The following is a 17,399-nucleotide window of genomic DNA, read 5'->3' on the forward strand; positions in this document are numbered from 1 at the left end:
GAATAGGAAAAAACCCCAAAACAAAACATAAGCCGGCTTGGGAATCACAAGGTCTTGCTTCGCATGTGCCTTGGGCAAGGCAAACCACTTCATCTTTTGGAACCCTAGTTTCTTCATCTGTAAGATGGCACTAATGATGCCCGTGGTATCTATGTCAGAGGGTTGTTGTGAAACTTTAAAGAGAGGACGTATGCAAAGCATTCTGGGAGTGTCGGTCACTATTATTTTGACATCATATCACAGCTGGAAGCCACCTCAGAGGTGATCTGGTCCAACCTTCTTATGTTCCAGAGCAGGAAACTGAGGCAGGAAATGACATGCCCCAGGTCACAGAGATAGTAAATGTCAGAGGCTGAATTTGAACCTCAATTCTTCTGACTCCAAATCCAGGGCTTTTCCCGCCTTAAAGCACCACAGCAGCATTTTTGAGGGCCTGGACTGAAGCCTTGGAACCAAATGGATGATAATGAGAGTGAAGTATACCCCCAGGTATTTTCTTATTTTCGAACAATACTGAAGAGGCCCCCTGGAATCGTGGCTGGGCTGGGGGGCTTAGTCAGGAGAACCCCAAGTTCAAACCTCACCTCTGATTTGGGAGCTACAAGATCCTGGGTATCAGGCAGCTTCCTAGGACTGACCTACTAAACTAGAGGCAGTTTTATCTTCAGGGAGAGTTCCCTTTTGCTGTCAGGAGGAACCTGGCTGCAAAACTGTTGTCTTCCCCCCCTTCCCCCACCCCATGCCCCTCATGTACACATCAGAAGAGCCAATAGGACACTTTGAGCCCTTACCTGCCAGCAATATCCCTTTGGGGCAGTGTGGCCTCATCCTGATTTGGAAGCCTCTTTGTTAATGGCTGGGCTGCTCCATCTCCTGACTATTCCCCGCTGCCTGGAGCTACTCCGTTTTTCACCTGAGACTCAGAGAGTCTCTCTCTTCCTTTAAGACACTACCTTACACGAGAAGCCTTTGCTGATCCCTGTCCCCCCCACCCGACTGTTAGGGTTCTCCCTCCTAACTACCTGGTACTTATTTTCTTATATGGATTCTTTATATATTTAAATACACTATGTACTTGTCTCCCTGTTAGAAAGTAGGCTCCTTGACAGTGGAGGTTCATTGTATTTATATGCCCAGCACTTAGCACAGAGCCTGGCACCTGGCAGACACTTAAGAGATACCTGTTGATTAGTTCTATCCTTTACACTTGTATAACACTAGGGTTACATTTTACATACATCCTCTTGCCTGAGACTCCTAACATGCTCTGCAGCAGAAATGCTTATCCACACTTTATAGAGGAGGAGACTGAGGTTCAAAGAGGGCATGTGACTTGTCCAGGGGCACACAGTTAGTCAACCAGAGAGCTCGGTTCTCGATTAGTCTCTAAGGCCAGGGCTTTCTTCCACTGCACAAGATCAGTTGGCTAAGGTACATGAGGACAGCATTACCATCCTCCTGAAAACACCCCCAACAAACATTTACAAGGAAACTGAGGCCCAGGGAGGGTATGAAGTGACTTGCCCAAGGTCCCCCCTTAGGATACCTAATGGGACGCATTCTCCCTTGCACCAACCAGCGGTCTGCGAAAGGTCAGCGGTGGCTTGGCCCCGCAAGCTGTGAGATCGGCCAATCAGAGTGCAGCAATCTGGGTTCTATTTTCCCCAACCTCCCCGCCACCCCTCCTCTCCTCGTCCCCTCCCCAACAGCACTCCCACCGAGGGCCTTGGCTCCTCTCTTCCCAGGGGCCTCTAGCGCGCCCCTCCCCAGCACCTGGGGCTTTTCCAGAAGCCACCTTCTCCGCACCCCCCTCCCCAAACTCGCTGGTGAGTAAAGTAGTGTCTTCCTCCATCCCGCCCCTTTCAGTTAATCTGTGAGAAAGGCCGAGCACCCCAAATTAGGAAGGTGGGGTGCACACTATCTCTCCTTCCCCCCCCCTTTCTCTACGTCCCTGAGACTGTCGAGGGCCCAGGCCGTCAGTGCCGTCCTGTCCTCCTCCCTCCCTTCTTCTCTTCCTCTCACTGTCCCTCTCTCCCATCCCCCTTTCCAAGCTGTTGCTAAGGCCTGCTGATTTAACCTTAGTAACCACTTTCATACACGCCTCCTTCTCTGCGATATGGTCATTACTGTGGTCCAGGCCTCCATCACCTCACTCCAGGCAGTGACCTGTGGGTGGGGCTGCCTGCCCCTGAGCCTCTCCGCACCCAATCTGCCCTCCACCCAGCTGCTAATTTAGATCTGACCGTGTCACCCGGCTCCTCCACAAACTCCCGCGGTGCCTTATCAAATGCTAGCTCATCTGCATCTCACCCCTGCCCCCCATACATATACATTTAAAGACACTAGTTTCCACATTGAAAGCTTAAGGCAGGGGTTCTTATCTTGGGATCTGTGTGTGGGTCTGTGAATTTGGATGGGCAAACAATTACATCTCTATTTTCACTAGCCCCTAACTGCTGTTTAGCAATTTCCTTCAATTATTTAGAAACGTGATTCAGAAGAAGGGTCCATGGGCTTTATCAGATGGCCAAAGGGGTCCATGGCACCAAAAAGGTAAAGAACCCCTGGCATAGGACAGTTAGTGCCCTGAAAATGTTAATGATGTCTGCTAGATAGTGTCAGTGTATGCCCTTATCATGAGGAGTAACTGAGTCACCAACTTATTGGTGTCTAATAACAAACTGTGCTAAATTCTGCAGCTTCATCTTTTTTTTAAAGGCCAAAGACATAGAAGAGCCCCACCATCCCAAGGCCCAAAGGATAGCAATAGCAAACGCTAATTAAAGCCCCTGGTACTATCCAGAGGAGCCACACTGGTCAGACTGGGCCATACGTAGCAGCCCTTGGAACGTTCCAGGACTGTTCTCAAACCCCCTCCAACCCAGCAGGACTTGCCAGAGACCCCGAATCTTGGCAGTCTAGCACCTGAGAACCCAGAATCTCCTCCAGGTCTCCAGGAAGTGTTAGAGGAGGACAAAGTGATAATTCAGTGGAAAGAAGGCTGATTCTGGAGTCAAAGGGCCTCAGTTCAAATACTGCTGGGAGTATGGGGCAAGTCACCTAATCTGACTGCACCTCGGTCTCCTTATCTGTAAAATGCCAGGATCAGACTGAGGCCTATGAGGACTTTTGTTTTCATTCAGTTTTCCTATTTGGTATTCAATTAATTTGGTTATTTTATATTTCTGTAGATAATCTCTTTTGAATTCTAAGTTTTGTTGGTATATAATTTGAATTAGATCTCATCTCCTTTTAATTTATTTTTTGTGTGTTTTATAACACATATACCTATTATTATAGTGGTACATATATATATATATATATATATATATATATATATATATAACTTAGGAATTCATGAATAAGTATATAAGAGGTGCATTCTCTTTTTTTGTAATTTTTTTATTTTACACTTAAATATAAAATGAGAAAAGAAGAAAAAAATGTTGCCATGTACACAGCAGACCATAAGAGAGGATACATTTCTATTTCAAGAAAAAACCATATAATAAATACTCCACATTGTTTTCATTGCTGCCCAGCTTTTCTTTGCTTCCTTGTTGGCTTTCTTTTGTTCTCTGCTGTGTACTTTTTAACTTCATTTTTCCTCTCCCCCCACCCTAAAGAAGGCTATAATTAAGCATGGAAATATATATATATATGTATATATATATATATGTATAGGCATATATGTATATACACACGTACATAGATATCTACAAACATAGACATATATACAGATATACAATCATATACATATATGTAAGAGTATGTGAATTTCCCCCTCCTTCCACCTCAAGCTACATAGCATCTTCCTTCATAAGTCTAAGTCTTTCCATGTTTTTCTAAATCAATATACTCATTTCCTAGACCACAGCAACATTCCTTTCTGGATTCAAACAGCATCTTCCTTCATAGGATCTTTGAGGTTAGTTTGGGTGTTTATTATAGAATGACTATTTGGTTGCTCAAAGTTTTTCTTAAAACAATACTGCTGTTTACCATATACAGTGCTCTCTTGGTTCTGCTCCTTTTGCTCTTCAGTATTTTGTCGAGGTCTCTCCATGCTTTTCTAAAATCATTGAGCTCTTCATTTCTTATAGCAGGGTAATATTTCCTCACGAACCTGTACCACGATTTGTTTAGCCATTCCTTGACAGGCATCCCTGCAATTTCCAGTTCTGTGCCACCACAAAGAGAGCTGCTATAAATATTTTAGAACATGTAGATTCTTTTCCATTTTCCCTAATCCTCTTGGGAAACTGACCTAATAGTGGTATGGCTGGGTCAAAGGGTATAGGAAGTTTAATAACTCTTTGGACATAATTCCAAATCTCTCTCCAAAATGGTTGGATCAGTTCACAGATCCACCAACAATGAATTAAGGTCCTAATTTTTCCACATCCCCTCCAACATTTGTCACTTTCCCCTTCTATCATTTTAGCCATTCTGATAGGTGTAATTTGATATCTCAAGGTTGTTTAAATTTGCATTTCTCAACTCAATAATGATTTAGAGCATTTTTTCATATGACTATAAATTGTTCTGATTTCTTCTTTGGAAAACTGCCTGTTCATATCTTTTGACCATTTATCAATTAGGGAATGATTCACATTCTTATAGATTTGACAAAGTTCTTTATATATTTGAGATATGAGACCTTTATCTGAGGAACTGTCTATAAAATTGTTTTCTAGTTTTCTGCTTTCCTTCTGATCTTGGCTACATTTATCCTATTTGTACAAAAACTTTTAAAGTTAATGTAATCAAAATTATCCCTTTTATATCTCACAACACTACCTCTTATTTGTTCATAAATTGTTCACCTATCCGTAAGTCTGATAGGTAATATGTTGCATGTTCTTCAGATTTTCCTGTAACATCTCCCTTTTTGTCTAGGTAAGAAATGCATGCTCAATTTTTTTACCGATGGAGTGCATGAACCAAAGTGTTTGGAGACCACTGCTTTAGATCACTGCATGGTTTGGCTTCTATTTCACGTAAAGCTCTCTGCAAAGCTTAAAGTGCTACATTAATGTTAGATCTCACCATGCCCACCATCATCGTTAATAGTAGTAGAAGTCAGAGCTTAAGAAATGCTTGTTGAATGAATGAACGACAACAGAACATGGGTTCAAATTCTTTGTTCTGTTACTGTCATTTACTGTGATACTGGGCATTCATTTAATGTTTCCCTGGTCCTCGATTTTTTCATTGGCAAAGTAAAGGGGATTGGATTAGATGAATTCTGAGATACTCTCCAGTTCTAAAATCCCAAGCGAGAAGCCAAGGAGAGTGAAGAGGGAGAATGTGCCAGGGAGAAAGCTCCCAAACTCTTCATTTGCAGGCTGAATGAAAGGTGACAGTGAGTGACCATCAGAGGCCCCTGATGCCTCTTCAAAAGAGCTATCTCCAGTAATTCAGTCAGTCAGTAAGCACTTATTAATCACCTTCTATGTGCCAGCCTCCTAAGTTCTGGGGAATTCAAAGAGAGGCAGGGCACTTCCTGCCCCCAAGAAGCAGTCTAATGGGAGAGACAACAAGCAAATAAATATGTACAGATGAGCTATATGCAAGATAAACAGGAGGTGACTAAGAGAGGAAAGGCACTAGAATTAAGAAGATTTTAGTTGGCACTTGAAGGAATTGAGGGAAGCTAGGAGGCAGAGTGGGGAAGGCAGGGGGGACAGCCAGAGAAAATGGCAGGAGCCAAGAGATGGAGCATCTTGTTTGTGGAACTGCAAGGCAGCCAGGGCACAAGCCAGGGCAATAAAACAAAGACCTTGGCAGGCTGATGCTGACTTGCTCTCATGCCATTTCAATCATTCTGGAGAATTCCTGGGGTCCGTGAAACTCAAAGGGGCCCATGGATAGCTTTCTTGGGGTCTGTAAACTTTGATGGGGAAAAATCCATCTTTATTTCCATTAACCCTGACCTGAAATTCAGCATTTCCTTCAACTGTTCATTTAAAAATCTCAGTATCTGATAAGGGGACGGGACTAAGAATTATTAAGCACCTATTATGGGCCAGGCATTGTGCTAAGCTCTTTACAAATACCTCGTTTGTTTGAAGGGGTTCACAGGTTTCATTAGATTACTAAAGGTGTCTATGATATATAAAAAAGTTAAGAACTCCTGCATTAGAGAATTGCCTGGAGGCTTACTATGTCTGCCAGAGACTAGACTTGCAACCACTTCTTCCAGGCTCCAAGGCTGGCCCTCTATCCACTAAGCCCTTATGTGACCATGGAGATAATAATGTCTTCTCCAAGGTTTATCGTAAAAGGCAAATGAAGTAATGTACAGGAAGAACTATATTAAATGCCAGCCATTGTTAGTACATTGTGCTTTAAGGTTGAAATGCCTCCAAAGCCACCCTTGATCTTAATGTTAACCTGATTTAAATTGCATAAAGGTATTGGAAAAAGTCAAGGGCACATTCCTTAATTTGTGCTAGGCTCCTGTTCCCTTCTGGTTGCTTAGGAGTACTCTAGCATCTCAATAGGCAGAGATAAGGAGAAGGCATGCTAGGCAGACAGGCAGTCAGTCAGGAAACATTCATCAAGAGCCTACTATGTGCCAGGCACTGTGCTATGCGCTGCAAATGCAAAGAAAAGGAAAAGAAGCTCACGATCTTATGGGGGAGACAACGTGCCAATAACTGTGTACAGACAAGCTATATACAGGATAACATGGGGATAATCAATGGAGGGGAAGGCACTGGATGGAGAAAAGGCTTCCTGCAGAGCGCTGGAGGCATACTGAAGTGGTTGTATCATCCGTGTTCTATTGTATTTTTATTTACTTTGTTAAATATTTCCCAGGTGCACTTTAATCTGGTTCCAGCAGTTAGCTGGCTGCCTATTTGACACCTCTGCTGTGGAAATTGGGATCTGAGTTTGAGCTTCAAAGATGCCAAGAAGTGAGGAGGTAGAGATGGGGAGAGAGAGCATTCCAAACATGGGAGCTTCCTGTGTGAGGAACAGTAAGGAAGTCACTATCACTGGACATAAGAGTATGTTGAGGGGTTGGGGTTTGGGGGGAGGGTGTGTGTACAAAGTGTATGAAGACTGGAAGAGGGTAAGGAATATAATGGAATGTACAGAGGCAGGAGCTGTCGATATGTCTGGGAGATGGCCACTAGAGCAGATGAGGAGAGGCAGCGACTTATCGAGCTGGAAAGGTAGTTTTCTAGTGTTCTAGGCTCATATGAATTCAGTTTATCTTCAGGGCCTCAATGAATCTCTTTGGCTTATGATCAAATATTAGAATTTAGTTCCACAAAAAGTGGAAAAGGTCTACATGTCCAAAAAAAAAAAGAAAAAGAAAAAGAAAGAGGGCCTTCAGGTCCCATGTAAATCAAAAAGGAAAAAGGAAGGGCATAAACATTTCTATAGTACCCGCTGTACACCAGGCACTGTGCTAAGCACTTCAAAAATATAATTTCACTTGATCTTCACATCACTCTTTTGGGGTAGGCACTGCTATTATTCTCATTGTGCAGTTAGAGAAACCAAGGCAAACAGGTTAATTGACTTGCCCAAGCTCACATGGCTAGTAACTATCTGAGGCCGAATTTAAACTCAAGTCTTCCTGACTCCAGGCCCAGCCCTCCAGGCCCTGTACCACCTAGTTGTCTTCTGCATCCAACGTAGGGCAGGTTTGATTTAGCCCAACAGAAAATGAAAAGGACTCATACCCAAGTCCATAAATTATCAAGAGAAATTTCCTTCTCATTTTAGTGGACTCCTGCCTTACCCAGGGAGATAGATATGTGTGTGTGTATGTGTATGTGTATGTGTGTGTGTGTGTGTGTGTGTGTGTATGTATCTATATCTATATCTATCTAGGTTGCTAAGAGTTTAGCAACCCTCACCTCTGATAGCTCCTACTGTCCTTTGGGACCTTCGCTGTCCGCATGACTCACAGCACCAGGAAATGGGTTAGGGCTAGGTTGTTTCTGCACAGCATGGCTCCCTGCTCTTTCAGTCCTTCTTTCTCTTTACACCTGTTTCTCCATGTGGTTCCCTGCAGGGCTGAGCAGTTGCTCAGGCCTTTTGCCAGGGAACCAAGTCTCAGTATAACTCCCTGCTCTTTTGTCCTTTGCCCTTTAAAGGCTGAGCCCAATGATGTTTCTTAGGTGTGAACCTCATCAGTGTCAGATTATTGCTGCTGAACCTCCTGAAATTGGGAACTCGAGTAAATGAAAGGACTTTCCCTTTGGTATTCATATCTCTAGCCCTAATGCAGTGCCTGGCACATAGGAGACACTTTATAAATGTTCATTGATTGTTTCATTAATTGAACAAAGAGTCATAAGGACTTGGGACAAGAGAAATGCCTGCCTTGTCCAGGAAGCAGAGAAGGAAATGGTGGTTACTGTTCTCTTCTTGAGGCATACCTGATTAGCCCACTACATTGGGTTGTAGCCACTAATTTCTCTCTTCCTCTCTGCACCCTGCCCCCACTTCTTCTCAGAAGTTCTGCCTTGCTAATGTGAAAGATGGTAACTTTCTCTTTTTGGGCAGTCAAAGAATCCGACACTGGACTCTTTGCCAACGAGCTCAAAGCACTTCATTGAGAACCTCGCCACTCCCAGGATCCTCTCGAGTGGATACCTGATCAGACCCAGGAGCCTGACAGCATTTGGAGAGCTATGCCTATGATAATAATAATAACAATAAGGGTAGTAGTAGTAAACAGCTTACAGTTTTATAGTGCTTTGAGGTCTGTAGAACCATTTCCTCCCGAGGGCCCTATGAGGTGGCTAACCTCCCCATTTTGCATACAAGGCAGTCAAGGCCTAGAAGTGACTTGCCCAGAATCTCATAGCTAACAAGTATTGGGACCAGGACTCAGATCTAAATCTTCTGATAGTGAAGTTCAGCTGTCTTCCCATCCCCCTCTAGCATTTCTTTGAGCAGGGCAGACTGAACCAAACACAGGGAAACAGAACATCAGAGGCGGACATCAGCGAAACAACTTTTATGTGTCTTGCAAATGTCATGAAGAGTCCTTGATAAATAATAATGGCCTCTTTCATGTTGCCAGCTTATTTTCTACTTGCTTTGATATCTGTTGTCTCTTATTTTTGAGATAAAGTGAGCTATTGAGCGAGCGTTCGTGTTGTGTTTTCCTGAAGAGAAGTGACTGTGGCTGAGAGAAAGCTAGGTTTGGGATTGATTGCAGTCTTTGTTTCTTCGAGATGTGCACCCCTTCTCTTTTTCTTTTTTAATGTGAATTTGTACCTGAAGGTGGATATTTGACTAGTTTCCCATGCTGTGTTAGGCCAGTGGAGCTGTGAAATCAGCTATGGCTGCGAGTCCTGACAAGTATAATAAGTCAGATATTGGAAAGTTTCCCCAGCTTAGGACCAGAGGCTTTAATTAGTGTTTGTTATCAACATCCTCTTGGCCTTAGGATGCTGGGGCTCATCTATTTCTTTGTCCACAAAAAGGATGGAGTAGTAGAATGTGTAACAGAGTCTGGATACCGAGGGAGGTTTGGATACCTAGGACTAAAGTCATGCCAGATTTGGGGATGCCTGGGCCCCCGGGAAGCCCCATTTCTCCTCTTCTGTGGAGCTTATAATGAGGGAGACACTAAGCTGCTGAGTTTTCTATAATGCCTGCTGTTGCCCCAGTGTTTCTGGATAATCACATTGCTGCTGGGACCACCTCCCTGTGTTGAATTAACAGAAAGCAGGGAGGGGACAGCATTCCTCTATTTCCCATAATTGGCTGGCCGAACAGTTAATTGGCACCAGGCCAGCCAGGAACAATAAAATGACCACTGAATATGATCACCTGCTAACCTGATACTAATCAACAGCCCAGCCAGCCAATGATATTGGTGGAGAGGAAAAGAAGGTTATGGACTCCTGCTTACATTTTTATGTGGCCCATAACTATTTTTGAGCCTTCCCTTAGTCCACAGTTCCTGCATGTGGCCTTGTAAATACTACTGGTTAAAACATGTCTGCTGAAGCACAGCAACAACACTGACATGTAAGGCAGCTGTTAGCCCTTTTTTTCTACCATGGGGTTGGTCCTGTGCTTGTTGTGATCTGAAGGGTGCTGATGGCCCCTGGCCCCTGGATCTCCCTTACTGGCTTGTTATGGTGCCTGAAGCTCCCATTATTAGAGTTACTCCTTCGGGTTAAGGTACTGTGTCTCTGGATGACCCCTTGTTAAAACACAAGTACCATGTGTGACTTGGTGTGTGTGTGTGTGTGTGTGTGTGTAGAGATGCACTGAGCAATTATCATTCTCTAATACCTTAGCAAAAGTAAGTTTACCTTATTGCCAAGGCCCAGCTGGAATGGGGCACAGGGTGGGTAAGTTTTTCTGGGTGGGGGGGGCAGGGCAAGAAGAGAGCAGGCCTGGAAGGGTCACTAGGAAGCAATGACCAGAGGAGCATAGAGTACCTGGTACTCTATGGGGTGTATCGTATGGGGGTGGAGTCCAAGAGGGGACTTGAAAGAAGAATTTTGTCTTTGGCCCCAATTGTAGCATCCTACAGGGATGTCTTTGTTTTTCTTTTACTGTGAGAGAGAACTACTAATTAACTAGAATTAACTGACCATTAGTTAATTATACCACATTTATCTAATCTGGATTTTTTTATGTTGAGATGGAATGGAATCAAACTGTTGACTGAGTCCTTACCTGTTGCAGATCCAGAAACCACAGACTAGCTGTTCTATTCAGGAGCCACCTTAATGAACCAGAAGGAATCAGTCATAGAGTCTGTTTTGCATATTTGCCTACTGCAGCCTGTGGGGTGCATCTAGAGCTAGAGTTCTTATGCTTTTGGGGGGGGGGGTCCTGGACTCCTTTCAGCAGTCTGGTGAAGCCTATAGACCCATTCTCAGGATCTTGTTTTTAAATAATCGAAGGAAGTACTAAAGTAGAGGTTAGTAAAAATAAAGATGTAGATTTTTTCTTATCCAAGTTCACAGTCTTTCTTAAATCTCTCCTCAGACATGGACTCCAGGTTAGGAACATCTGATGTAGACTTATAGAAGCAGGAGATTTTCCAGAGCTAATTGAGCTTGTGGGGCAGAGGGTAACTAGGGTGAGATTGGCTATTCCCTGGAGAAGTTTGCCCCAAGGCAGGAAGTTGAAAGGGCCTGTTGATAGAACTTCCTTCTTTTACTCTAGAGAAGAAGGTAGGGATAGAGACAGGGACAGATCTGTAGCCAGGAAAGAGGCATTGACAGGATGATGAGGATAGGGGCAGGAGCAGGCTGTTCATAGTGAGATCAGCTCCACTCTGGGGTTATCACCACTGGGGGAATGGCTAATGCCCCCATTCTCCCAAATTGGAATGATGATATGAGAAGACAGGTCCATGGATTGAAGACCACATTCCTGCATCTGAGTCAGAGCCTGGCATCTCTTCTTCCCTGTCAGCCTTAGCTGCAATGTTCTTGCCACCTTCTGCATAGGCAGAGGGCAGCGGGGATGGGAGTGGCCATGAGTCCCAGGCTTTAAGCCTTCAACCTGTGGGGGGACAGAGTGTGGGTTGCTCTGTTTCCAGCTCCAGGTGGTCCACCTAGTAGTAAATGGGAGGTTTGAATCGAATGGGACCTGAGCACCCATCAAACAGTAGCACCTCAACACCTAGCTGAAGCTGGGGCCTTTTCCCATTGGCTGAGCCCCCATTTTGTCATCATCGCCCCCCCATACATGCAAGGTGGGTGTGAGACCATGCATCTGCTTGGCCAGAACTGAGTGAGCCTATAAACTCCTGATCCCAACGCCTGGAGCTGGGCCTTGTGCAGTCATTGTGAGAGGGAGAAATGGGCATCCAGGATCAAGGATGTATCCAGAAAGAGATGATGGTGGTGGAGGAGAAAGGTAGGTCAGTGGAGAAGGGGGGTGTTAGACCTGCAACTTCCTCACACATGAATCTCAATTGTCCACACATGACTGGCTTAGCACCTAGCTAGCTAGAAAACCTATTTAAAATTGGAAGTGCGGGCCTATATATCTCCAGTTATCCTCCCTTCATGGCCAAACTTCCGAAGAAAGTCTTCTGTTATTGTTCCCATTTCTTTCTTTTCGCCTCTTCGGTCGGGCTTCCTGCCTTGCCAGTCACCTGAACCTATTCCTCCCAAAGTTACCAGTGATCTCTTGATTGCCAAAATTAATAGCCTTTTCTCAGTTATGCTTCTTGACTTCCCTGCAGCCTTTGACACTATGAATCACCCTTTCCTTCTGAATATTGTCTCTCTTCTCTGGGTTCTCATGACACTGCCCCTGCTTCACCCCTTATCTGCCTGACTCAGTCTCCTTTGCCTTGCGACCCACTTGTGGATGGTCATACAATGCTCTCTTCTCTTCTGTCCCTCTTCAGTGTCTGCACCTTCTCTTGATAATCTCATTAGCTTCCTGGCTTCAATTGTCATCACTGGGAATATGGTTCCCAGATCTAAAAATTAAACCTTCATCTCACCTATGAGCTTCAGTCACACATCACTAACTGCTTGTTGGACATTTTCAACTAGATTTTCGGTAGGCGCCTCAAATCAATAGGTCCCAAACAACTCCCCTTCCTCTTCCCCCTCCCCAATCCACCCTTCTCCAAGCTTATCTGTTCTTGTTTAGGGTACCACTATCCATGCGGTTACCTAGGCTCACAACTTTAGCATTATCTCCTCTTCCCTGTCCTTCACCTGCTGTATACAATTGGTTGCCAAGTCTTGTCAATTTTCTATCTAACATTTCTCACATCTGTATCCTTCTGTGCTCATGTGGCCACCTCTGGCATCACTCTTCCTCTGGCTTATTGCAATAGCCTCCTACCTGGGTTTCTGCTTTCCAGTCTGTCCCCTTACTAATCCGTCCTCCACAAGCTGCCAAAGTAATCCTCCTAAAGCATGTCTGATCTTGTTGCTCCCCTGCTAAAAAACCTGCTTTAATTCTTTATTATCTCTTCTTAAGTACAAACTCCTCAGCTTGGATCGCAGCCCTTCATAGGCTGGCTTCGGACTTTCCTAATTGTTTCACATCATTCCCCTTCGTGTACTTTGTCCCAGCCAAATGGACCTACTAACTTTCCAGGGCTCAACATTCCATCTCCTGTCTCCTATCCTGTGATGTTCTCCCTCCACACAATCCTAAGCTTCCTTCAAGGTTCATTTCATGTGTTGCCTTCTATAGGAGCCTCTGCTGGTCCTACTGTTTGAGGAGGGAATTTATTTTATTTTTTTAAATTTAATTTATTTATTTAACATATTTAGTTTTCAGCATTTGTTTTCATAAGAGTTTGAATTACAAATTTTCTCCCTATTTCTCCCCTCCCCCCACTCCAAGATGGCGTATATTCTGGTTTCCCTGTTCCCCAGTCAGCCCTCCCTTCTGTCACCCCACTCCCCCCCATCCCCTTTTCCCTTCCTTTCTCGTAGGGCAAGATAAATTTCTACGCCCCATTGCCTGTGTATCTTATTTTCTAGTTGCATGCAAAAACTTTTTTTTTTGGTTTTTGAACATCTGTTTTTAAAACTTTGAGTTCCAACTTCTCTCCCCTCTTCCCTTCCCACTCACCCTCCCTAAGAAGTCAAGCAATTCAACATGGGCCACATGTGTATCATTATGTATAACCCTTCCACAATACTCATGTTGTGAAAGACTCACTGTATTTTGCTCCTTCCCAACCCATCCCCCTTTATTGAATTTTCTCCCTTGACCCTGTCCCCTTTCGAAAGTGTTTGTTTTTGATTACCTCCACCCCCATCTGCCCTCCCCTCCATCATCCCCCCTTTTTTTATCTTCTTCCCTCTTCTTTCCTGTGGGGTCAGATACCCAATTGAGTATGTATGGTATTCCCTCCTCAGGCCAAATCTGATGAGAGCAAGATTAACTCATTCCCCCCTCACCTGCCCTCTCCCCTCCTCCCCAAGAACTGCTTCCTCTTGCCACCTTTATTCGAGATAATCCACCCCATTCTATCTCTCCCTATCTACCTCTCTCAATATATTCCTCTCTCATCCCTCAATTTGATTTTATTTCTTTTAGGTATCTTCCCTTCATCCTCAACTCACCCTGCGTCCGCTCTCTCTCTCTCTCTCTCTCTCTCCCCCCCCCCCCCCCCCCTCTCTCTCTCTCTCTCTATATATATATATATATATATACACACATACATATATACATACATACACATTCACTTATATATATATATACATAAACATATATATATATATATATATATATATATATATGCATATTCCCTTCAGCTACCCTAATATTGAGGTCTCATGAATCATCTTTCCATGTAGGAATGTAAACAAAACAGTTCAACTTTAGTAAGTCCCTTGCAATTTCTTTTTCTTGTTCTTTTTCTTGATTACCTTTTCATGCTTCTCTTGATTCTTGTGTTTGAAAGTCAAATTTTCTATTCAGTTCTGGTCTTTTCACTGAGAAAGCTTGAAAGTCCTCCATTTTATTGAAAATCCATATTTTGCCTTGGAGCATGATACTCAGTTTTGCTGGGTAGGTGATTCTAGGTTTTAATCCTAGCTCCATTGACCTCCGGAATATCGTATTCCAAGCCCTTTGATCTCTTAATGGAGAAGCTGCCAGATCTTGGGTTATTCTGATTGGGTTTCCACAATACTCAAATTGTTTCTTTCTGGCTGCTTGCAGTATTTTCTCCCTGATCTGGGAGCTCTGGAATTTGGCGACAATATTCCTAGGAGATTTCTTTTTGGGATCTATTTGAGGAGGCAATCGATGGATTCTTTCAATTTCTGTTTTGCCCTGTGGCTCAAGAATATCAGGGCAGTTCTCCTTGATTATTTCTTGAAAGATGATATCTAGGCTCTTTTTTTGATCATGGCTTTCAGGTAGTCCAATAATTTTTAAATTATCTCTCCTGGATCTATTTTCCAGGTCAGTGGTTTTTCCAATGAGATATTTCACATTGTCTTCCATTTTCATTCCTTTGGTTCTGTTTTATAATATCTTGATTTCTCATCAAGTCACTAGCTTCCACTTGCTCCAATCTAATTTTTAAGGTAGTATTTTCTTCAGTGGTCTTTTGGACCTCCTTTTCCATTTGGCTAATTCTGCCTTTCAAGGCATTCTTCTCCTCATTGGCTTTTTGGAGCTCTTTTGCCATTTGCGTTAGTCTATTTTTTAAGGTGTTTTTTTTTTTCAGTGTATATTTCAGTATTTTTTGGGTCTCCTTTAGCAAAGTCATTGACTTGTTTTTCATGGTTTTCTCGTATCCTTCTCATTTCTCTTCCCAATTTTTCCTCTACTTCTCTAACTTGCTTTTCCAAATCCTTTTTGAGCTCTTCCATGGCCTGGGACCAGTTCCTGTTTTTCTTGGAGGCTTTTGTTGTAGGCTCTTTGACTTTGTTAACTTCTTCTGTCTGTATGTTTTGGTCTTCTTTGTCACCAAAGAAAGAATCCAAAGTCTGAGACTGAATCTGGGTGCGTTTTTGCTGCCTGGCCATATTCCCAGCCAACTAACTTGACCCTTGAGTTTTTCAGTGGGGTATGACTGCTTGTAGACTAGAGAGTTCTATGTTCCACGTTTGGGGGGGGGGGAGGTGCCAGCTCTGCCACACCAGCACTACTCCTTCCCCAAGAACTCCCAACCCGGACTGGGCTTAAATCTTCAGCAGGCTGCGCACTCCTGCTCTGATCTGCCACTTAATTTTTCCCACTAGGTGGGCCTGGGGCTGGAAGCAACAACAGCTGTAGCTGGCCCACCTGTGCTGCCTCTGGGGCCCGTAGCCGAACCGCAAACTCCTTCCACTCCCGCAGCTTTTCCCACTAACCTTCTCTGCTGTCATTGGTGTTTGTGGGTTGAGAAGTCTGGTAGCTGCTGCAGCTCACTGATTCAGGGTGCTAGGGCATGCTCCAACCGGCTCCTGGTCTGGTTGGTCGGAGCCGCTCATGCTGGGCTCTGCTCCGCTCAGTTCCCAGCTCCCAGCTCCATGTGGGATAGCCATCACCCAGAGACCATCCAGGCTGTCCTGGGCTGGAGCCCTGCTTCCCTCTGCTGTTTTTGTGGGTTCTGCAGTTCTAGAATTGGTTCAGAGCCATTTTTTATGGGTTTTTGGAGGGACTCAGCGGAGAGCTCACGCTAGTCTCTGGCTTCCTGCCGCCATCGGGAATTTATTTTTTGATGTAAATGTTGCATCCCCTAAGAGAATATCAACTCCTTGAGGGCAAAGATTTTTCATTTTGTTTTTGTATTGAACTCCCTGCCCCATCCTAAGGGACCACACCTTTCCTGCCTCTTATTCAGGTGCAAGCTTTCTTGGTTGCGACTCTGTTGTGGAGCAAAATAATGAGAAGTCTCTCTGTTGTTTTACTTATTGGTATGCATCAGCCATCAACTGTAATTTAGTGCCCATACGCTTCTGGGTCCCCAGTGTCTAAAAAAATCAGGCTGGAGCTCACAAAACAGATGCAATCTATTTGGCCTCCTCTGAAGAGAAGATTTCTTTTCAAACTTCCTGGATATCTGAGAAATTAATATCAATCAGAGTATTGTCACGAAATGGAAATCCTTTGGCTAAGACAACAGAGATATGGTCCTTGGCAACTGGAAACTTTTATGACGTTTGAAGCAATTGAATAGAAGTAGAGAGTTGAGTGGACAGTTTTTAAAAATAATAACCCTATGACCTGTTGATTGTAACAGGCTTTAACCTAGAAGAACTTGTTTTCCTTTGCTCTAGTATTTCCAAGAAAATGAGGCCCCAGAGGTTAAGTGACTTGCCCAAGGTCACAAAGCTTGTTAGTGGCACAGCCTGGACTAGGGCCTAGGACTCTTAATTTCTCAATCATTGCTCCTTCCACGGCACCAGGCTGAAGTCTAGGTAAAAAACATTAAATTTATGCCTTTTCTTTTTAAATCCCAGTACAGAGTTACCAGATATGTCACCCCCTCCTCCCCCAGTGAGCCTTCTCTTGTAACAAAGAAAAGCAGTTAAGCAAAACTACCTGCCAGCAACTACATCTACCATTGTATACAACAGTCTGTACCTGTTGTTCCTCTGAGGAAAGGAGTCAGGTGCCTTTCCTAATTTCTTCAATTTGGCCAAGATTGGGCATTACAATTACATAGACTTTGGCTACATTTTAGCATTTTTTTCACTTACAGTGTTGTAGTCACTGTGTATATTGTTTCCTGGTTCTGCTTATTTCACTTTGTGTTACTTCATACAAGTCTTCTCATGTTTCCCCAGATTTCTCTTGTCATTTCTCACAATACGACAATATCCCATTACATCCATATACCATGATTTGTTTGGCCACTTCCCAATGACTCTCCTTGTCATTATTTTTTATCCCACTTGGATCTCCTTCCTCCCATCTTCCCTTGCGCTGTGAGATCTCAGTTTTCTCAGATGTTTTAGCAGACACAGTGTGATATA

Source organism: Trichosurus vulpecula, chromosome X, assembly GCF_011100635.1.
Source record: "Trichosurus vulpecula isolate mTriVul1 chromosome X, mTriVul1.pri, whole genome shotgun sequence".
Lineage (NCBI taxonomy): Eukaryota > Metazoa > Chordata > Mammalia > Diprotodontia > Phalangeridae > Trichosurus > Trichosurus vulpecula.